General features: G+C 40.5%; 1 long non-coding RNA gene across 4 annotated transcripts in view; it reads right to left on the bottom strand.

Moving 5' to 3' along the window:
• Positions 1-23,708, bottom strand: part of LOC309844737 — a 56,100-nt gene extending 32,392 nt beyond the window's left edge. For 2 of the 4 annotated variants that reach the window (XR_014300858.1, XR_014300859.1), the window contains exons 1-3: positions 20,230-23,708; positions 15,388-15,649; positions 7,279-7,351 (exon numbers count right to left, since the gene is read on the bottom strand). This is a non-coding gene — a long non-coding RNA (uncharacterized lncRNA). The remainder of the gene's footprint in view (positions 1-7,278; positions 7,352-15,387; positions 15,650-20,229) is intronic. The other 2 variants (XR_014300861.1, XR_014300860.1) reach the window with 2 other exon arrangements.
• Positions 23,709-24,169: the final 461 nt, after the last annotated feature.

Raw genomic sequence — 24,169 nt, 5'->3', positions numbered from 1 at the left:
GAGCAGGGTGAGAGACAGAGGGAGAAGCACTCTCCCTGCTGAGCAGGGAGCCCTCCATGGGACTTGATCCTGGGACACCAGGATCATGACCTGAGCTGAAGGCAGACACTAAACTGACTGAGCCACCCAGGTGCCCCATGCCATAGAGCTTTGGATAGAACACAAATTATTACATTGAAATTCTTTGTTGCCCAAACTCTTTTTTCTATTAACAATTAGAATTAGGGTTGTAGTTGTGCCAAATTCTGTGTCCTTCACCTTTCAAATGACTACAGATACTGTGTTGGTGAAAAGTCCTACTTGGGGAGTCAAGAGCGATAAAGAAGCCAGCCATCTACACCTGCCTCCTGGTTCTGCCATTTCCCACTGTGTGACCTTGAGCATATTGCCTAGCTTCTCCCTGCCTCGATAGTAGTTCTATAAACTGAGAACATCAGTGACGTCCTGCCCAGCTGTTGCCAGGGCTGACTTACCCCGTTTGATGCACACAGTGTGTCCAACATGTAGTGAGTATGATGGGAGTTGTAGCTATTATAATGATCAGGACACCGAGGGTTATGATGCTGATAAATACATCATGGAGAACAGAGAAAGAGGAAAACTTCCCTTATCTCCGACAAAAGGACTGGTGGTGAGAGGGGCGAGTAGTGGCGGGATAGACAAGTGCTTAATTGTCGTTCAAAAGTGTAATTCAAAAGTGCGGTGAGCACTGTGGTGGAAATAGAAGCTGGGTGACCACCTGTCCTAGGACAGTTCTAGTTTATCCCTCTTTCCCCAGCATAGTCATTAATTTCACCCATTGCACCTCCAGAATGGACCTATGGTCCCTTGAAATAAAAGCATCCTGGCATGAGAGGCCAGGGGATGGGCTTAAGGCCTCATGGAGGAAAAACTTTTGAACTGATCCATTAAGAACAGTTAGAAAGGGGTGCCTGAGTGGCTCAGTGGGTTAGGGCCTCTGCCTTCAGCTTGGGTCGTGATGCCAGGGTTCTGGGATCTAGCCCTACATCAGGCTCTCTGCTTAGCGGGGAGCCTACTTCCCTTCCTCGCTCTCTCTGCCTCTCTGCCTACTTGTATTCCCTGTCAAATAAATAAAATCTTAAAAAAACAAAAAACAAAAACAAAACAGTTAGAAAATGAAAGCCATTTCTCTGTTCCTTGCCAAGTGTCTCCTAAAAGGGGCCTGGGATAGGGGAAAGCTAAGTTTTCCTTGCATTTTCAGAACAGAAAACAGGAAAAAAAAAAAAATCTAAACAAGACTGTACTGGTTTCCTTTTGCTGCAGAAAATTACCACCAAATTTTAGTGGGTTCAAGTAATACAAACTGTTCTACGGGTTTGGAGTCAGAAGTCTAACATTGATTGGTCCATGGGACTGCATGTCACTTGGAGGCTCTAGGGGACAATCTATTTGCTTACCTTTCAAGCTTTTAGAAAGTACCTGTGTTTCTTGCCTCACAGGCCCCTGCTTCCTGCAGCCCAACCTCTCCTCTCTGACCTTGGCCTCTATTTAAATATTTTGACCCTCCTGCCTCCCTAAGGAACCTTATGACTACATCGGGCCCACCTGGGTAAACTAGGATACTCTCTCCTATGTGAAGATCCTTGACATAATCTCATCTGCAAAGTTCTGTACACTGTATAATGTATCCACTGATTCCAGGGATTAGACCATAGACATCTTTGGGGAGCCATTATTCTGCCTACCGCAGAGACTTATTGTTTTCATTGCTTTGGTGGCAAGAGCATAGTACTTGGAGCCAAATACCATCCTATTAAAAATGAAAGGTTCAATATTTTAGCAACCTCAGGCACATGGCTAAGTCATCTAACTACAATTTCCAAAACTAGAATTAGGAACTCATTTACTGAGAAAATAGGGCTCTAAACTTCAGTGTGACTTTTAGACTTATGTTTAAACGAGAAGAATACCAGCGTAGGAAATCATCATATGAGAATAATAGACAATGGAAAAGGCTTTTGAAGTGAATCCTTTTAAAACAGGAAGAAAAATGAGTAATAAATAATGATTAAGTTGACTGGATGTGTTCCTGACAGATGAAATGTAAGATTCTGAATAAAAAACATAGCTTATATTTAACAAAATTTAGATTGCATTTCAACTGTGCTCTAATTTGTTGAACAAAGAGTAAAACAATATATACTTTCGGCATAGTACTTTTCCCAATAAGTAAAGAAGACAGAAGGGAGTTGGGGGAAATTGGAGGGGGAGACAAACCACGAGAGACTGTGGACTCTGAGAAACACACTGAGGGTTTTGGAGGGGAGGGGGCTGGGAGGTTGGGTGAGACTGGTGGTGGGTATTAAGGAGGGCCCAGATTGCGTGGAGCACTGGGTGTGGAGCATAAACAATGAATCTTGAAACACTGAAAGAAAAATTAAATTAAAAAAAAAAGTTAAAAATCGAAAAAAAAAAAAGAGTCTGATTACCTTCATAGTTGGCTTTTACAGGATGATCTCAAAAAGGTATTCTGAAGAATACTAGAAGGCTTACACTATTTCTCAAGCATCTCTCTTAATAATTTACCCCTGAATAATTCATTTTGGTATCATTCTTATAATTATTTTTCTTTGTTAACATTTCTTATTCTGCCAGATCTTTTCTGTATCAGATTTGATTATAGTATTTTTCTATCATTATTTTCATCAGTTGTGTTAATTCTCATATTCTCAGTGGCATCAGCAATTTGCCTTCACAGTGGATTTGAGTACATTTGCTAGAACTTCAGGTAATAAAAGGCAAAGACAATAATTAAAAGCCTGGATGGATGAAGGTATTACTGTCCTATGGCGCAATGTGCTCCTATTAACAAAAGAGAGATGTTTGAGCAGGGACCAAGTAAATCAAAAGTTCTAAATCAATTTTTATGACAGGATGACTTTTTATTCCCTATGCAATAATTTTTACTTTTAATAGTTACGTGAGTAGAGTCATAATAATTTAAAAAATATATTGGGGGCTAAAAATATCACATTAAATTTGCCTTCAAATTGTATTCCTTATTTTACTATTAAGTGTGTTTAAGAGAGAGGATTACTTTCTAACTATTTATTTTTCTTACATAGAAGCTCCATGAGGACAGTAGTTAGGTCTATGTTTTTCACAATTGTGTTTCCAGCACTAAGATAGTACCTAATGTAGAACAGATACTCATTCAGTATTGGGGGAGAAAGCTTGATGTAAGTTTTTTTTAAGGTGATTATGTTGAGAAAATATTCACTAAACTATAGTATTTACCATAGAAAATTTGCTATCCACCTAGCAACAAAGAATCCAGGAGAATTAAAATATTTTATTACTAATATTTCATGTAGAAAATATTTGACTTCTTTTCCTTTTACTATGAGAACAGTATTGATCATAATTCCAACTCAGTATTTCCCATAATTTCTCCACAGGACATATTATTATTCAAGAAATACAGGTAGAAAAGAAGGGATGTTTTTGGTCAAATTTGGAAATGAATAGCATACCAGATCCTCCCCTTAGAGTTTTAAAGACACTGATAAGTCCTGATGCAAGACACAACTTCTTTACATTTGCTATACTTCCCTAATAAGGAAGGCTCTGTTGCTTTCAAACACCTCCAAGGACACAATGAGTATATTTAGAACAGTATTTGGGGAAAAATTTATTATTCTTTTTGTCCTTTTCTCACCCCATTTCTTCTCTATTAGTATGTGCTTTAAGAATTTGGCAAATAGAGGGCGCCTGGGTGGCTCAGTGGGTTAAAGCCTCTGCTTTCGGCTCAGGTCATGATCCCAGGGTCCTGGGATCGAGCCCCACATCGGGCTCTCTGCTCAGCAGGGAGCCTGCTTCCTCCTCTCTCTCTGCCTGCCTCTCTGCCTACTTGTGATCTCTGTCAAATAAATAAATAAAATCTTTAAAAAAAAAAAAGAATTTGGCAAATAGAGAGTGAAGGTTTTAATTAAAAAAAGGAATGGGAAAGGAGGTGAAGAAAGAGAGGAGAGAGCAGGAAGGGAACAAACGTTGAACAAATGCAGAGTACATGGCTACTTGGGAGGCTGCATGCTAGAGCCATGGTCTGGAGGAGACCTAGAGGTCTGGAGAAGGAGAAACCTGGAGGTTAAAGTGCTGAGAGAGGTGAGTGGTCATCATCCACAGGAAGGCTTTTGTGTGAGGAGACTCTCCCAGAGTCTCGTGATCTGATCACAAGTATTTGTGGTTGTTTGCAGAGAACAGCTAAGGAGGAATTGGTATTTTGGTCTTTTCCACTCCTAGAAAGCCCCTGGGGTTCTTATGCAAATGATCCTTCACTGCCATAGAGTTTTGCAAGACAGGGAGCCAAGAAGATTTTCTGACTGGTCTTGTACTTCTGGAGCTACAGAGCCCACTTAAATGATCCTTTTAGTTTTTTTTTTTTTTTTTTTTTTAATTATGAATGTTTGTATGTAGATAGGTATGCACGAAACATTGAGCATAGTCTATGGTTTAAAGAAGAATAAAACCCATACTTGCGTCACCTGGGTTATATAAAGTTAATATCTTTGGAGTCCCCCATATGGCTAACTCTGACCATGGCGCTCTCCATCCTCTCCAGAGCTAACCTGGATCCTGAAGTTGGTATTTACTAATCTTTGCATTACTTTATTGAATTAGCACACATGTACCTCGTCTTTATATATTGCTCAGTTTTTCATATTTTTGAAATGGTATGTCATATATGATGTCAGATTGCACGTATTCTTTTAGGACTTGCTTTTGTGTTGTTGCTCAAACTTGTCTGAGGTTTATGAATGTTGACGTGTGTAGCTCTTGTTCATTTTCACGATTTTTAATCCACTGTAGGACAGTATCAATTTACGTACTCTTCTTTGCTAAACATTTTGGTCATTTTCCCGTCTTTCATCAATACTGCCATGAGCATGCTTGTCTTGAGCTGATCCTTAGGAAGGAGAATTAGGGAGTACAAGCATAGTCACATCTCCAAGCAGAATTACCTAGGATAAGCACAGTCACATCTTGAACTCTACCAAATGTGAAATTGTTTTTTGAAGTGGGTGTAGCAATTTGTATGCCTACCAGCATCTTATAAAACTTGCTGTTTATTCACATCACCAAGAGCACTTGGCATCATTCAACCTGTAACCAATTTGCAGCAGGGCAGCAAAGTGTACTCTATGATCAGCTGTTGGGAGGCAGAGCGTGTGGAATTTTGAGTTTACCCTCAAAGAACATCCCTGTACTCCAGCTTTCTTGTGAAACAGTGAGAATTCAGACCCCGCTACTGTGGTATACGGGGACCTGTTTTGGGGAAGGGTCTGTGAAAATAAGTATTTCAATGATCTAGACCATTGAAGCTGAAAACTGGTCACCACTCCATCCTGGGCAGGTATGTGGACCTGCAAGGGCACTTATGAAGTGACAAGAAGCATCTGACAGTGGGAGATGCCCGTGACCAAACCAGTGGTGGACATGGGCCAGTCTGACCTTACAGATCTCTCTCCCTGTGTGATACGTGGAAGCAGAACTGATTTCCTTTGTATTGAGTAAGCCCTTTGGTTCCTCAACAATTCGTTGTGGGGTTGGGGTGGGTGTGTAGCAGGACATGTCAAAAAGGGAAAGAGAGGAACTTAGACTGTAGAAGGAAACTTGAAAACTCAAACAACTAACTAGAAAATAAGTGTGATTATATTTATGTTGCAAGCAAATGAAACAGGTAAGGCTAAATTCATACCATTTGGTGATATAAAAACCCTTCTCTTCTCCCCTATTTGATACTAAGTCTGATTTAAACTTCTGAGAAGCTGCACCATAATCCAGCCTTCCTAGAGTGAACCAGCCTTATTTCTCATGATCCCCTCCAAAACTGTCATCTTGTCTTATCAGTCTGTGGTTCTCACAGTCATATGAATGTCAAGATTTTATTGTTTTCCTTCTCTTTAGAATAACCTCTCCTTACTTCTTTCTCTATATAAATCATCTGAGGTTCTACTTAAAACTGTAACTTAAACCAATTTTGTTTACGGAAATTACAATATTTGTATGGACTTCTGTTTTTCTAGAAATTTCCAACATTTGCTTTTGGTAAATTATGAAATATTTGTCCTTGGACTCACCCTTCAGACTCCAAGGGAACGATACCTCAAGTAAGTGTCCTAGAGGTCAAACTCCATTTCCAAACCCCTTTTTGCCCTTAGTTGAGCATGGCCCATGTGACAGTGCCAGAGACCAATGGCAGTTCTTCCCTGGTACAACAGGACATAACTTGTCACAGCCCACTTTGTTGGAAGCCCTAGGAGTTCAAGTCTGTGGTTCATATGTACATCAGACACCTCTTCCTAAATCCCCAGTGCCATGCTCCCCAATGTCCTGATGAAAACTTCTGCCACTTCCTGCCTCCTCCTTGTGAAAAGGTCTATTAGTAAAAGCCTCTCTCTAAAAGAAACCAAAAGGAAATTCAAGCTAGCTTAAGTAAGTGAATAAATAAGTAAATATTGATTCATGCACCTGAGAAGTAAAAGCATGAGGTAGACTTTGAGAGCATTTAGATCTAGGGTCTCCAACTAAGTTGTCTGACTCGGTTTCCCTATTTCTGGGCTCTGCTTCCTTCTACATGACAACTTCATTGTTATGGAAGCCTTTCTATGGGACAGGAAAGAGGAATATGGTCAGCCTCAGCTCCTTATCTCCATAGTTCATGAACTAAAAGAAAGAGAGCCTCTCTTGTTCCTGATATCTAGCTAATCTCATGAAGGACTAAGATGTGCAGGTCTACCTGTCAGATTATCATACTCATTGCCTGGATAGGTTGTTCTGAGGAGCTAGGCCAAACCCCGTGGCTAGGAGAGGGTGGGATTTTGTGATTGACAGGCCGCCTCAGAATCACCATGAAAGAAAGAGGAATATTTCCTCAGTGGAAATAGTGATGAAGTGTAAACACGTGTGCATGCATGTGTGGACACACACACACACACACAGTCCACTAAGCCCCTCTAAGATAAACCAAGTTAGGGATCCTACACTGAACACTTCCATGTCTCCATGTATAAAAGAAACTTGAAATGGTTAGGACATGAACCTCTCAAATTGTTGGTCTCTAAATTTTCCCTCAGTGGCAGAATGACTGCTTAGAAAAGTTAAAAAGTTAAGAGGACAATGTGCCTGAAAAGATAACTTTCTTCTGATAAATGAGATCTTGGCACATTCAAGTGTTTGTTCCTGGCTCAGCCTCCTTTACTGAGAGGAGTTTCTTTCTGAGGAACTCAGGCCTGAGAATAATCGAGATTCACTCACCTGGTTCCACTCTGGTCAGTCAGTTAGGGTTTCATTCCTTGAGATCCCAGTCAAAGTGTCAGCACCTTTTCTCCTAAGAAAAGTATAAATGCGCTCACAGAGTAAAGATACCTACTAAAGCTACTCACTGACACCCAAAATCTAACTTTGGAAATGAATGGTGCCTCATTCCACTGTATTCAATATAAACTTAACCCCAAGTTCCAAGACTCCAAAAAGGTCTCATACTATTCTCTCTTAGGGCCAATTAAGGTCTCTCCTAAATCTTTATTTTCCTTATCCATTTTAGCTGACATATTGCTAGCTTTTTCTCTGAACGGTTATATATTTATAGTCCTTGCAAGGCAGAACATCTTTGCCCAAAGTGAATTGTATGTTCCACAAGAGTGTGTAGTTATAGAAAGATCAATATCCTATACTTATCATATTGTATGCTGCATACACTTAATGCATACTTTTTAATAGCCTTGAAAAAATATATATATATAGGTCCCTATTTTTATATGTAGATTTTTGCTTTGAGTTCACAAAGTTCACATAGTTCAGAAAATAATTGATCAGTTTCCTAAGGGATAGAGGCAATCTCTCTGCAACACCTCCTTCTCTTTTTTCTCTGAACTTTTTGGAGTGAAAAATTTACTCATACTTTTAAGCCAGGGTTTCTCAAATTGTTTCAGTATATCAACAATTAATTCTGTAAGCGGTCTCTCAAAAAAATTTTTTTTGAGATTTACAAAGTACTTAAGCATAATAAACATTCTGAATGTGCCTATACTAAAGAAAACAGCTTAATTTAATCTAGTACCTCCCAAACATATTTGACCATGGAACAGTTTTATAGGACAGATTTATTAAAATTTTACAGATCTAGTGCTTGAGGAACAAAGTATGGGAAATACTGACAAGTAGAGAGATGTGGACTTGCTTTAAGAGACAATGGCATCTCTGAAGTGTTTTGCCAAAAGATAGTATTTTCATGGAAGGTGGAGAGAAAAGGGTTAATGTGTCATGCTGGTATAGGAACAAGGCCATTTACATGGGAGGTCTGCCATCTGGATCCTAGGTCCATCACTGCAGCTAATGCACAACTTTCACTCTGACTCTATATTACCTTTTTGTTTTTTCTTTGCTGTATTTCTTGTCTATTTCTAATTTGCTATTTGGTTGTGTTCGCAATCTTTAAGTTGCTTTAAAATCATTTTTTCATTTACTTAATAAAAGTTTATTAAAAACACTGTTTGATTGTGTGTAGGCTCTGTGCCAGATGTAGGAATAAAAATTTAATGATAAATATATGAACAATACCTTTTTTAATTTTCCAGTCCACTGGGAATTTGAGATAAGTAAGCAAGCTAGATACCAAAGTACTATAAGCAGATTCTAAGGAACCTCAGAGTGTTATCCCAAGCTTCAATGATCAGTTTTCTTGAAAGACATCGTATCAAAGACTTGGATGAATGCGTGATGGTGAGGTGACAACCCATCAGAGAGCATTGTTCCAAGTAGAGAGAATAGCACGTGATCTGCTGATAGGAGAAAAGTTAGAAAACATGCTGGGTTCAAACTAAGAGATTAAACATTTAGTATGTCTGCAGCACAGGAGGAATTTGGGGAAGAGAATGGTGGATAGAGGAAGCAAGAACTTAGGCACAGCCTAGCAAACCATTTTTAAGAGTTTGGACGGGATCTACTCATGGAATGGAAGAAGAAATATTGTTAAAATGTCTATACTACTCAAAGCAGTCTACACATTTAATGAAATCCCCATCAAAATACTGAAAACATTTTTCACAGGCTTAGAACAATTCTAAAATTAGTATGTGACTACAAAAGATCCAGAAGAGCCAAAGCAATCTATAAAAAGAGAGACAAAACTGGAGGTATCACAATTCTAGACTTCGAGTTATATTACAAAGCTGTAGTAATCAAAGCAATATGGCACTGGCATAAAAATAGACATATAGGTCAATAGAACAGAATAGAAAACCCACGGGGGGCTGGGTGGCTCAGTGGGTTAAAGCCTTTGCTTTCAGCTCAGGTCATGATCGCAGGGTTCTGGGATCGAGCCCCACATCGGGCTCTCTGCTCAGCAGGGAGCCTGCTTCCCTTCCTCTCTCTCTGCCTGCCTCTGCCTACTTGTGATCTCTGTCAAATAAATTAAAAAAAAAAATTAAAAAAGAATAGAAAACCCAAAAATAAACCTAAAATTTTATGGCCAATTAACTTTTGACAAAGGAGAAAAGAATATGCAATGGGAAAAAGACCGTCTCTTCAACAAATGATGTTGGGAAAACTGAACAGCCATACACAAAAGAATGAAACTGGACCACTTTCTTAGATAATACACAAAAATATAAACTCAGAATGGATTAAAGACCTATATATGAGATATGAAACCATAAACATCCTTACAGAGAATAAACAGTCAGAAATTTCTCTAACATCAGGGCTAGCAACATTTTTCTAGATGGGTCTCCTAAGACCAAAGAAATAAAAGCAAAAATAAAGTATTGGGATCACATCAAAATAAAAAGCTTCTGTACAGTGAAGTAAACAATCAACAAAACTAAAAGACAACATAAAAAAATTGGGTGAAGTATTTTCAGATGATATACCTGATAAAGGGCTAGTATCTAAAATATATAAAGAATTTATAAAGCTCAACACTCAAAAAATAATCCAATTAAAAAAGGGCAGAAGACATGGCCAGACGTTTTTCCAAAGAAGACATCCAGATGGCCAAAATACTCATGAAAAGATGCTCAATATCCCTCACCGTCAGGGAAATGCAAATCAAAACTACAATGACCTATCACCTCACAATTGTCAGAAAGGCTAAAATCAAAAACATAAGACACAAGTGTTGGTGATGATGTGGAGAAAAACCCTTTTGCTCTATTTGTGGGAATGCAGACCGGTACAGCCAAGTTATGGAAAGAGCCCCAGTGTCCACTGATGGATGGATAAAAAGGTGTTTTATATGTGCAGTGGAATTTTATTCAGCCATAAAAAGAATGAAATCTTAGCATTTACAAGAACATGGATAGGGTTGGAGAGTATAATGCCAACCAAATAAGTCAGAGAAAGACAAATACCATAGTCTTTTACTTATATGTGGAATTTAAGAAATAAGACGGGGGGGGGGGGGGAGAAGGGGGGAGGGGAGGGAGAGGGGGGGAGAAGGGGATAAACCAAGAAACACTCTTAATTGCAGAGAACAAACTGATGATTACCAGAAGAAAGGGGGTAGGGGTCTGGGGGGAATAGGTGAAGGGGATTAGAGCACACTTATCACACTGAGCACTGAGTAATGTACAGAATTGTTGAATCACTATATTGTACACCTGAAACTAAGGTCACACTGTATGTTAACTATACTGGAATTAAAATAAAAATCAATGTGAGAAAGGGTTTGGACATGATCAGATTTGTTTTAGAAAGATAATGTTGACTATACTGTGGAAAACTGATTGAAAGGGTTAAGACAAAAAGCAAGGACAGCTGGCTAATTTTTAAGTCAAACATAAAAGTTCCGCAAATAGGAGCAACTCATGTAAGCTACTCCGGCAGCCAATCCATGCGCTCTTCAGATCTCTGTAGGTTCAGCTAATGGGATCAGGAGGAAAAGCAAGCAAGTAGGGTCAACAGAAAAGGGCAGCAGGATTAACCACACATTAGTCTATGCTGCAGATACAGCCCCTGCTTGACCTATGGAATAAGTACACTTAACTCATCACAGTGTTTCTCAGTCCTGCTGCTCATTTGAAACCCCGAAGAACTTTTAAAAATACTGATGCTGAGGCTGAAATTCTGATTCCATTGCTCTGAACTGGGGTCTTGAAAACAGTCTCGAATGGGATCAGTAGGCAGGACTGAGAGTCAGAGAACCAATGAGTCTACCCAGAAATTCAGATCTATCTTAGTTAATTTACATTCCATAGTCTAAGATAGTTCTCAAACTGTAACAGGCATCAGAATTTTATGGGGGAGCTTGTCAAAACTCAGACGGATATGCTCTACTCTGAGTTTCTCAGTCGGTAGGTGTGGGTGGCACCTGAGAATCTGCATTTCTAACAAGTACAAAAGGGATGCTGGTCCAGAGACCAGACTTTGAGAACCACTAGTCTTAGGCCATCATTTTGGAAATGAGATTTTTTTAGAAGAATATTTTTTTTCCTGGAGGAACTAAGTTTTATTGCTTTGTTCTTTTATTATGTATATGGAATCTTTTGTTTCAGAATAAAGTCTTAATAATTATTATTTCAGAATAAAGTCTTACATACAGCAAAGAATTTCCATAGAGTAATTTATTAAAAATACAAGTTTTTTCTTTTCTTTTCTTTTTTTAAGATTTTATTATTTATTTGACAGAGATCACAAGTAGGCAGAGAGGCAGGCAGAGAGAGAGGGGGAAGGAAGCAGGCTCCCTTCTGAGCAGAGAGCCCGATGTGGGGCTCGATCCCAGGACCCTGAGATCATGACCTGAGCCAAAGGCAGAGGCTTAACCCACTGATCCACCCAGGTGCCCCCAAAATAGGAGTTTTAAAATAAGTTTGGCACGTTTTGTACAAACTATATATTTCCTTGCATCACTATTATTTTTAACAATGAAATCTGCTCAAAGGCTAAAAACAATCATCATTATAGTCTTTTATTTCTAAAAATATACCAATATTAAATATCACAGGAACTATACATATAAAAGTAAAGCCATCAAAATAAAATGAAATGATGCAATTTTTGAAATTAAGGAACTGACTTCTTCTCAATTAGGAAAAAATCTGGCTAAACAGATGGATCCTGAACTGAGCCCTGAAGGAGAATAGACTTGGCTTTATTGGACCATGACTGTTGGCCATGGCTTTGCCCTTTCATTGTCATTAACTCTTAGCACTTTACCTACTTAGACTGGAATATAAGGTGACTCCTAAATTAGCTTTGGGGAACATCTTAACAACTGACAAGAAAAGCCACCAAAGCAACACCTTTTTTTTTTCCTTCAAATTTTAATTCAAATTCTAGTTAGTTAACATACAGTGTGATATTGGTTTCAGGAGAATTTAGTGATTCCTCACTTACATTTAACACCCAGTGCTCATCACAAGTGCCCTCCCTAGTACCCACCACCCATTTAGTGCATCCCTCCACCCACCTTCCCTCTAGCAACCCTCAGTTTGTTCTCTATAGCTAAGAGTCTCTTATAATTTACCTCCCTCTCTTTGGTTTTTTCCCTTCCGCTATGCTTATTTATCATTTCTGATTAAGTCATCAAACAAACAAACAAGAATTTTTTAAAGATTTTATTTGTTGAAAGAGAGAGAGAGACTGTGTGTGTGTGTCTGTTAATGTGTGTAAGCAGTGAAGGGGCAGAAAGAGAGAGAGAATCTCAAGCAGACTCCCTTCTGAGCATGAAGCCCTACTCAGGGCTCAATCCCACCACCTTGAGATCATGACCTGACCCCAAATCAAGAGTCAGATGCTTAACTGAGCCACACAAGCACCCCTAAACAACAGGAAATTTTAATTAAGTTTAGATGGTTTCTCAATTTTACCTTCACCCAAATTTTTCCTGATAAACCTTTCCTTAATAAGATGGTTCCTGCACCTGCCAAAATTCCATTCCAAAAGCAAGAATGTGGTTTCTGCAATCTGACAGTTGTCACTCCCATGCCCTTAAGAACTTTCAATTATTTAGAGCCCTTTCTGCATTTCAGGACAATGAGAAATTAATTTAACATACAATAAAATCATAGGCAAAGAAAACCAAAGCCTCTGTAAGCCCACAGATAGACTTTCACTTTTTTCAAATCATGCAAAAATATGTTTTCAGTAATCATTTGTGTCAGAAGTAATTTGTGGGGTAACTACTCACTACTGAAGAAACATTTGCTAAACACTAATGGAAGATAGGGTACTAGACAGGTTCTCAACACAGGCTTAGTTTCATCATAAGCATGTACATCATGCATTATTACTTATGACATGTTTTAACTCAAAACAATCAAAAGCCAGCATGGTTAAATATTTAGTCCTGTCAATCACTAAGAATATTAGTCAATCACTACTGAATATTAGTATAGATTTTATGTATCTATATTTTAAGTTTATGTATTTGGGAGAGAGTGAGTTCACACACATGAGTGTGCCCATGCATGTGGGGCAGGGGCACAGACTCCCCGCTGAGAGTAGAGCCCTATAGGAGGCTCAAGCCCTTGACCCTAAGATCATGACTGAGTGGAAATCAAGAGCTGAATGCTTAACTGACTGAGCCACCCAGGGGCCCCAGTATAGGCTATATTTTTATAATAAAACATTCACTATTAAAACCATACAAGAAAAAAATGGAATACTTTGGATATTACCTATTTTTTGATGTTTAAGTAAGCAATATTTTCATTTGGAAGTATAATCTAATTCAGTCATTTTGTAAGACTGTCCAAGAACGCAATCATTATTTTAAGTATTTTGAAGAAAAAAAGAAAAATTTGTAAGAAATGGATCAAAATATGAACAAGTATTCAGAACATTCTTCTCTTTCTCTTTTGCTCCATGCCAACAAGGGCATTAAAGTTTAAATATTTTCCTCTAGCTAATGCAGTAAATGACATTATCAAGTAAGAGACCTATGGAAAACCCTATCATATGGTTCCTTGAAGTGGCTGTTTATAGGTTGATAAGACACAACCTAATTGTATCACTTTAGAGAAGTTAGAGACAATCTCTTTTCACACCCTCACTGACCCATGAGGAAAGAGAGGCCCAGAGCTAACACCGGGAATCTGTAGATGTCCCTCTGTCATATGTGCCCTTGTAGCATACAGAGCATGGCTGGTGATACACTCTGGTGTGGTGTCTGTGTCAACAATGGAAAAACTGCTCGGTGGCTCTCAAACATTAGTGTGTTGCTGTGTTTGTTAAACACGCCCCAGACCCAGAGAGACAATTCACTAGATCTGAATGGAGCCCAGGTGTCTGCAGTTTCAGCAGGGATGGTGCTATCACTGTGCTGACGACGCAGGTCAGTCTTGGTTGGTACTGAGAAACGCAGAGAACTATAGAATGGGAAGTTTCAGAAAGGGGTTTTATGCTGAATGAGCACACTTTCCCAACCAAGTGACACCTTTTCATGAAAACTTAATGGCTTCCCCTTTCCTTTACAACTACAAGGAAAGAGGGAATGCTATTTATTCAAGACACCAGAAAAACCACAGAGCAATAATGATCAACTTCTCGCACCTGACAATTAATCACCTGGGGATACCTGGAAAGGTACACATTCACCGGCCCTTTTTTTGAAGAGTCTTATTTATGGGGAGGTATGTGGTAGTCCCAAGGAAACTATAGTTTTCATAATCACTCCTGGTAATTCTTATAATCAACCCCCCTTTTTTTTAATTTTTAAAAATTTATTCATGCAAGAGAGAGAAAGAGGGGAAGGGAGAGAGGGAGAAGCTGGCTCCCCACTGAGCAAGGAACCCAATATGGGCTCTGCCCCAGGACCCTGGGATCACTACTTCAACACTTCTCAACGTTGATCTATGAAAGGTGAAGTAAAAATAGAGTTGTCCATGGTAAGGGCTTTTAAAAAATCATCTGGGAGGCTATTAAGGAGGTGGGCCTTAAGCTAGTCATCACCAGGTAAATAATGAACTTCTGACCTGGGCCAAAGTGCAAATACTTCAAGGACTCTGTAGGCTCTGTAAACCAGGGACACAAGCATTCCCTTTTTGTCTTTAAAAACCACTGACTTTTAGGGCGCTTTGAGTGTCTCAGGGGGTTAAGCATCTGCCTTTGGCTCAGGTCATGATCCCAGGGTCCTGAGATCAAGCCCCCACATTGGGGGGCGGGGGTCCCTGCTCAGCTGAGCGTCTGCTTCTCTCTCTCCCCGCCCCATTGCCTGTGTGGTCTCTCTTTCTCTCAATCTTTTAAGAAAAACTCACGGACTTTTGTTCCCTTAGTGGGACATAATTTGCATTGCTCCCCAAGCTTTGCTCCCTGATTTAGAATTCTAAGACCCTAAATAAGTGCTTTTGTTTTCTTTCAGTTCTGCCTCTTTTCTCAGTCAACAGGTATATAAAATCAGCTCGGGGGACGCGGTGAGACACTTACCTCCGCAGTTTCTGAATGCGTAAGACTGGAGAGTGGTCTAAGAACTGGCATTGCTGCAAGTCCCCAGGTGATGCTGAGGATGCTGTGAAACCCCTGGGCGGGGCCACGCTGTGCAAGGTGAGATAGGAAAATGCCCAGAGGCCCGGGTAGGATCCCTGCTGATGCCCGGACGTATGCCCACCGATGCCGGAGGAGCAGTAATGTGGCCTCTGCTGCTTTTCTTGCCTCCAAGACTCAAGCAGGTGTTTCTGGTTCATGGAACCTAAAGTGGAAACTCCTGGTAGAACTTCTAGACAACGAAGTTCCCAGGCTTCCAGCAACCGGTGGTTGCACCCATGGGGGTGGGGGTGAGGCGGGGGCGGTGGGGGTGGGGAGGACAGGGAAGACATTAGCGGAAGCTCAAAGAGGAGAAATTGTGCTCAACTGCTAACCCAAAAGGTAGCACAGATGTGCAGGAAAGTTTTCATAGTCATTTGTTCCAAACTATAAAAGTCCGTTTATCCCTGCCCATATTCCAAATTTTAAAGGGATTAGGAGAATCTGAGGTTCTTGGAAAAACAAGAAAATAAGACCCTAAAAGAGAGGGGTGCCTGGGTGGCTCAAGGGGTTAAGCCTCTGCCTTCAGCTTGGGTCATGATCTCAGGGTCCTGGGATGGAGCCCTGCATTGGGCTCTCTGCTCAGCAGGGAGCCTCCTTCCCCCTCTCTGCCTGCCTCTCTGCCTACTTGTGATCTCTCTCTCTGTCAAATAAATAAAGTCTTAAAAAAAAAAGACCCTAAAAGAGAGAAATTTCAAGGTTGAGGTAATCAGACCAGACTGTTCAATGTGACTAATAACATGCACGCAGTCAAGAGGCTTACTTAACAAAACCTGAAAGCAACGTGATCAATGACTCTTTGCTCTGTTGGCACGTACCCAAATGCAAAATCCCACTTGGACTTTGGAAACTATCCTTTTATGTGCAAGTGAGCTATTAATAGGGGGCGTAGGCTTTGGAAGCAAAGGCAAAGAGATCACAAGGAGGGCCACAAATCTGTGTTGGGAGAACAGAATTTTGCCCAGACTGAGGCATACTTTAAGCGAGGGAAAGGAAGACTGAGAGATGTTCTAAGTATACAGAAGGAGATCTCACAGTCCCTAGGCAAGTGAAGGCACTAAGACGCAATAATAAAAATGAAAATAAGAAAGGAGCTTTGGGGACAAAGTAATAAATGAATGTTAAAGGGGTAACTATAGGGAAAGCAGCCACCAAGGCAATAAGCCTTGCATTAGAAATAAGAGTGGTGGGTATTATGGAGGGCACGTTGCATGGTGCATAAACAATGAATTCTGTTATGCTGAAAAGAAATTAATAAAAAAATAGAAATAAGAGTTTGGTGAACAGAAAGAAGCCAGTCATTAAGGTGTAGTTAGCTTGTCTGTCTTCCACCAAATCTGCCTCTGTACAGGCACCATTTTAAAATCAGGCATCAAAACAGAATACTCCTGGCATAAAAGATCTGGTTTCATAAAATGACACGAAACAGGGACACTGAAACTGTCACCGATTCAGGGAGCCTGAGATCATCAGATAATCACATTAGCACAGAGCCAGACTTTCAAACGCTATGTTTTCTTCAATTTTCTCTTGGATCCTTATGTTGATAGTAATTCTATTTTGCAGAGTTGAAAAGTAATATTCTTTGCTCTCGGTAAATGACACACTCCACGTTGCTGCCATATCTAAAGACATTTTAGGTCCCACGGACAAATTTAGAAATGCTTAGATAGAAGAAATCACAAAGATAATAAACACAGGGTAAATTAAGCATACTTTAACTTATGTTAAACCATAAGACCTCTTTACGGGAAAAAGTGTACATTGGAAGGAATGAGAGAGATAGTGAGAGAGGGAGCACAAGCAAGGAGAGCAGCAGGCAGAGGGAAAAGCAGGCTCCCCTCTGAGCATGGAGCCACATAAGGGGCTCAGTTCCTGGGTGCTGGGATCATGACCTGAGCCGAAGACAGATGCTTAATGACTGAGCCACCCAGGGGCTCCCTATGATAGATTATTGAATGAACAAAGCAAAAGCAGCATTATATATATGCTTAGGGTCACATCTAGTAAATTTAAAAAATAAACACATTAAATGGATAAGTGGGCATATCTGATAGACATTAATCTAGTAGACCAGGTGAGACAGGCAAAGGAGAAAGGAGGACTTGGAGTTTACAGGCTTTAATTCCACTCAAGGATTATGAGCCTTTTATTTTTTTTTAATTTTTATTTATTTATTTATTTATTTGACAGACAGATCACAAGTAGGCAGAGAGGCAGGCAGAGAGAGAAAGAGAGAGAGAGAGAGAGAGAGAGAGGAGGAAGCAGGCTCCCCGCTGAGCAGAGAGCCTGACGTGGGGCTTGATCCCAAGACCCTGGGATCATGACCTGAGCTGAAGGCAGAGGCTTTAACCCACTGAGCCACCCAGGTGCCCCAAGCCTTTTGTTTTATAAACATAAAAGATTTATCATTTAAATATCAAAATGCTGGATTTAAGAAAGCTGATTACTTGCACATTTCATGACTTCCCTGGTTTTAGATATCTTCTCAGCATTTCATACAAGAAACCAATGAAGTAATATATGCTGAGTTGTAAGGAAAATAATTCGTTTCACAAAAATGTGACATTAATGTAAGATATCAGGAAGACATTCTCCATTGAGCAAATATGAAAGAGATATATAACTCATGCACTCCTCAGTACATATAGAAATTCATTCATCAGAAGTCACTGTGTAAAAGACCAATTATGAATCTATAACCCATTGGAACACAGAATTAATACTAAAATAATATAGAATCTGATTACAGAAAAGAACACAAAACTTGCAATTCTGGAATTAAAAGCTACATAATTTTCTCTAATAGACCAAACTGCCCCTGAAATGGGAGACTAGAAGTGGAAGAACGCACGCGTGCAAAGGTGGCCTCGTCTTTCATGTAAAGAGTGTAGCGCTTTGTCATCATTGGGAAGGCTGCCGGGAGTGCTGCCTGGTCCACAGCATGCTGGGGGGAAGGTCACCAAGAAGACATGACCGCCAGCTGACCCGTGAGCTGGACGTGGGAGATCCCAGGCTCCGGACCCCCACCCCTGTCTTGGGAACATGGTTTCTGCTTGCCTTTCCCACTTCCAGAGGCTTCTCCAAGGACAAAGCCTTGAGGCAGTGATGATGCGGTGTTGAGAACACCTGCGTGGGACCCGTGACTGATTCCAGTGAAGGCCTCTATATAAACTTTAAAGACCTGGCCGGCAGACATGAGGATTGATTTGCCGTACTACCAACACAAGACAAGCCTCCTATGTAAGTTCCCTCTGCTTCTGAAAACTGCCACCTACCAACATGGATGGCCTGCCCCTTCACGGTCTCCCTGCCCTCTGAGGACAGGGGCCATTTCACATCACACCTGGGAGCTCCTGAGGAACCCGAACCAACACAACTCTGAGAATGGCACCATGTGATGTGAATCACCTGGCTTAATTAAGGCCACTCCCCCTTTAGGGACAACCAGCATCATCCGATGATGATGACCAGGGTCATCCGATTCCCTGCCACAACTCTGAAGGATCAGGTGAGCTTTAGAGCAACCCATGGGCAGCTAAGGACTTGACTGTTACCGTGTAATGACACACCTTCCCCATGCACGCAGACGTGTTTTCTTCTTCCTGTTCCTATGGGTGGTCGTGCACAAGAACTCCCCCAAATCTTTTGGGGACAGTATAGTAGGTTCCAGTTAACAAGGTTATCAAGAATAAATATGCTCTAAATTACTGAAAAGAGAAGAACTGAAAAACCCTAAAGAAAATTTTAAAAATGCAGGGAGCCTGGGTGGCTCCATCAGTTAAGTCTGTCTTGGGCTGCGGTCCTGATCCCAGGATCCTGAGACTGAGCGGCACATCGGGCTTCCTGCTCAGCGGGGAGCCTGCTTCTCCCTCTCCCTTTGTCCCCCACCCTGGTTTGTGCTCTCATTCTCCTGTGGTCTCTCTCTAATAAATAAAACCCTTTAAAAAGAAAATTTTAAAAATGCAAAAACTCATAAAAATTCCGTAAAGGGATCAATACAAGATCAGTACAATAAAATCTACAGCGCTCCGCATCTCAAGAAATATTTGAATATATAATGGCAAATTTCTGGATAACGACAGAAAGATAAAACATCTTGGAAATCCACCCCAAAAGTAAAGGAAAACACATGGTATATGTGAAATAAATCTTGAAATTTAAAAAGAAAAGGGCAATGAAGAGGAAAGATTGTCTTATCAGTCATGAAAATGTTATATAAAACTTGAGTGATTTTATTAATTTAATATTGGATGGCAAATAAAGAGGTTATGCAGAGAAGTGTAAGGACAGACTCATGAACATCTAAGGATTTAGTTTGTGATAAAAATAGCAATTTATGTAAGTGGGAAAAGAATAGTGTTGAAATGAGTGACTAAACATTTGCAAAACATTGAGTGAGATTTACAAGTCCTACTGTACGCTAAAATAAAGCTTAGCTTTCCATGTAAACCTCTGACTCCATCCTTTCTTCTACTCCAGCACCTCATTCCATCCCTTTTCCTCACCTTTTTCTGTATGTTCCACCTCTTCCTCTCTTTTCCATCAACAGTTAAGCATATTTAATTTATTCATAATATTTTTATTATTTATATTTATAGAAATATATTAAAATATATAAAATATGTAATATATATTTTAAAATATATATTTTTAAAAATATATAATTATATTATATTTATATTGTTTATAATATTTATCTTAAACTACCAACCAATTGAACAAAAGAAAAACTCTTATCCCAACCTGCTTCTTCCAGCTACCACCATGTTTCTTGACTTCTTGAAAGAACCCTCCATTGTTCCTGTCTTTGCTTCCCCTCCACTTTCTTACACGGCACACCGTGTCTTACACTGGATCTCTGGAATAGGTTCTGCAACCCGAGAATTCTGGACAAAAGGGTTTTCAGGATGTGCTCTCAGCAGATGCAGTAGAAGGAGGTGAAGAAGGCAGAACTAAGCAGATGGAGAAGGCGACCCACAGTGTAGGTCCTACTGAGTGCTCAGGTGATCCTGGGAGAGGGGGGCTAGAGTTCTTCCAGTCGAAACACGGGGAGCAGGCCTTTCGATCCCATCACAGACAGTCACTGGCCTGGGCTGCCTTGTGCATGGCAGTGTCCTGCCACTGAGGGCAACTGCCCATGGCAGGTGGTGATTCCTGAGCAGAGAATCGAGTATTTGGCCTTCCAGAAGATGGTGTCCACTACATTAAGCACTACATTGACTCGGTGAGGGGTTTACAACCACTGGCTTCTTAAGTGATTTCTCCCCATCAGGGAAAAGCTTGACCCAGATTCCAGTTACTCCGGTTTCCTGGGGGAAATTAGGTGAGAAGTGTTGGTAGAATGAGCTACAACCCCTAAGGCTCCACCTGTTCTCAAAACTACAAGAGACGTTCATCTTCTCCTCCTCCATCACCCATTTTAGGTACCCCTTCCCTCGGCTGACACCTCTGCCAGCTGAGGCAGTTTGCTGGGTTGACTGACTCACCACCAATCCTGAAGGATTGGAGCCCCTGCCTCCTGGGCCACTCTCAGGCTGAGGCTGCTCTACTCCTTCCAAGAGGGCCATTGTGAATGACAACAATCAGAGCCACTCCCACTTAACTCTTTCATTTCCAAGCCCCAAATTCTACTTCTGTGGACACAGCTCCACAAACAGTTCCTGATTTAGGCTCCAACTGACATGCAGGAAGGTGACACCTTTCTCACAGAGTATCTTCCCCAAGCTGACACCTCAGCTACTCCTGGAAGAGGCCAATCCATGTCCATCAAGCTGATTGGTTCTGAGTCATGTAGTAATGTGATAGGACCATCAAATCCCTTGTTCTTGTGCAGAACTGGAACTAGATAAGGCAAGTGAAGACTTAGGGTACAACATTTAAGGGAACCATTCAACTGGGGTGCCTAGGTGGCTCAGTCAGTGAAATGCCTTATGCTTGATTTTGGCTCATGACCTCAGGGTTCTGAGATAGGTCAGTGTCTGGCTCCACACTGGTTGTGGAGCCTGCTTAAGGGTGCGTGAGGGTCTCTCTTTCCCTCTCCCTCTCGTGCTGTCCCATCCTGTCTCTTCTCTAAGAAAAAGAAGGGGGGGGGAGCAAGGGAAGCAACCTCAAGGTTGCTTCAACCTTGAGTTGAAGCTCAACCTCAAGGGTGTGACATATCTCTCAGACAATGTCTCTTTCCTGCAAAATGGCTGACCAGGCCCACTAACGGGAGGTCTACCTATCCAAAATTTCTTCTCACCAATTTCTTCTTAGGCCAGCCCTGTTACTTACAGTACAGATACAAACATTTTTGCTTTGCCCCCTGCCATACCAGCTGACTCAGCCATTAATCCTGCTCCCTTTTTTCTCCTGGAGAGAAGCCATAAAGAAATTTTGATGAGGCAGTAGGAGTGATCTGAGCAAGAAGGGCCAGACAATAGCAGCAAATGAGTCAGTATGGGATCCTTGCGTTCATCCTCTTTACTGGTACTATCCTGCTCTGTTCATGCTCAATTCCAGATGTACTACTTCTGTCTTACCATGGGTTGGGCCTTCCCCTACTATGATTCGATGATTACAGTTCATGAAAGAAACTGGCCACTTAGTTGCTTGATGCTATAGGGTCAGATGCTCACTCCTATTGCCCTTATAAGATCCACATAGTATCCATTTTCACTACAGATAACACAAGGACTATAGTGTCCCGGATTGTATGGCCAAGTCATAAATCATTTGCATCATACCCTGGCCTTGTTCTTCCTTGCAAAGCTCTTTTCTGTTCTTGTCTTCATTCAAAGATGGCAGTTCCCCATGTCCCCTGATAAATGGATTCCAGCAATATTTACAGTTACAGAGTTCTGGAAGTTCTATCAAATGTTGTTGTTTTTTAAAATGTTGTGAGAGATGTAAGATGCAATAAGTTTATTTCGGAGAAGATGGGCCTTTTGCCAGCACATATTGTTTGCATTCTGAAGCTCCTTTAGTGTTTGGTTCTCTTTCCTTAGAAGGGGCAGCGTCTATCACTGAGCTGTGCTTGGATTTGGCCCTTGGTGTGGTAGCTTACAGGGGAAATAAGAGTAAAGGCTAAAGAGGGAAAGCACTGGATTGCGAGGCACCTGCCTTATTGGAGTCCTCAGCATAATCTTCAAGCAAAGGGACAGCCACTATCTTTTAGCAACAGGTAATGGACCATGTTTTCTGGTTTGGTGGTTTCATGGGACTCTGGGGGTTCAAGTCTATCAGCAGCATCTCCTCTTTTCCTCTTAGCCCACCATGGTATGGAAGAGCTTTCAGAGCTGAGAATTCAACCTGTTTGAAATTTTCCTACTCTTACAAATAAATTGCGAGTCTGCTCCCGTCTGAATTCCAAGATTCTTACAAAGTTTCCCAGTTCTTTATTATCTGACCAATCCTTACTTTTGAAACTTCATTTCTCATCACTCATCAAGCTTTTTATTTACTACGGTCTTTAACTAGACAATTATTTCTCAGCTCTGAAGTCTTAGTTAATACTCACTGTTGAGGAAATGCTATCAACCATAAGTGATATAATATAGTGTGTTGGTTAATAGAATATGGCCTTAGAGACTGAATCATCAGTCTTTCTTAGGCCAGAGGCTTTACTTTGTACGGCCTGTGAATCCTCGGCCAAACTACAGATCTCTTTGTGTTCAGCTTCCTCTCCTGTAAAACAAATATAGGTATTCTTCTTCATGGTATTGTGGTGAAAATTAAATAAGATGACATGTGTAAAATATTTGTGATATGTGAGATATAGAAGAGTGAATAAATGTTAACTATTTAAAAATTTTCTCTACGTTCTATAACTACTTTTGCTAAAGTTCACATACAGTATTATAATCGCCTATTTTTCCCTTTACGTTCTTCCCAGGATTATGACTTCCTGGGAGCCTAAGATATAATCTGTACAGTCTAGTAATAATTATACCAAGTTTGTAAAGAAGGCCATGGTGATGCTGTGAGTACATCTAAATCATTCTGAGAATTTAGGGAGCATTCAGGGAAGGAAGGCATGAAAATTTGAGTTCAGTTCTGAAGAATAAACAGGAGAAATGCAAGGAGAGCATCTGAGAAGAGAGAAAAGGGCACTCTCTGGATAGAAGACAGGATTGGTGAGGGTTTGGACGCAGTAAAGAACATTAGAAAAGACATTGCTAAGACGGGGCAAAGGGCAAGCAGGGAAGTGGTGGAGGTGAGGCCAGTGACTGGTAGTCAGCAGGTGGTTACATGAGTAAAGCCTTTGTTTTCAGACACTCCTGGGTAGTAGAGGGTTCTTTGGAACCAAAGATTGGGTTTCTCAACATCCTGGATGGCTGGAGAAATTGTGTTAATTGTTAATTAATTGTATTTAATTGTAATTAATTGTATTTAATTAAAATTGTATTTAATCTGACTGAAAGAAAATAGAAAATGTTACTTTTTTTCTATGTGTTTGTGTCTAGGGGTAAAGTCACATCAGTTGCAGCTTTCCAGAGAAGCATTAGCTACCTTGCCTTGGGTTTTAGATCAAATGGGAGCTGAGGTAGAGGTAATAGTGAATAATACTTCTTTAAGAAGGTGTATGGTAAAATATAGGATAGAAAAGTACTCTAATTACTAAGGAATAATAGGGAACCAAGGACAAGCTTTTCGATCATGCTGGGTGGGAGTTGTCAGAGTTTGAATGTGGTACAAAGAGGAA

Source organism: Mustela nivalis (assembly GCF_964662115.1).
Source record: "Mustela nivalis genome assembly, chromosome: 12".
NCBI lineage: Eukaryota > Metazoa > Chordata > Mammalia > Carnivora > Mustelidae > Mustela > Mustela nivalis.
The sequence above is the reverse complement of the archived record's forward strand: the minus strand, read 5'-3'. Positions and strand labels throughout refer to the sequence as shown.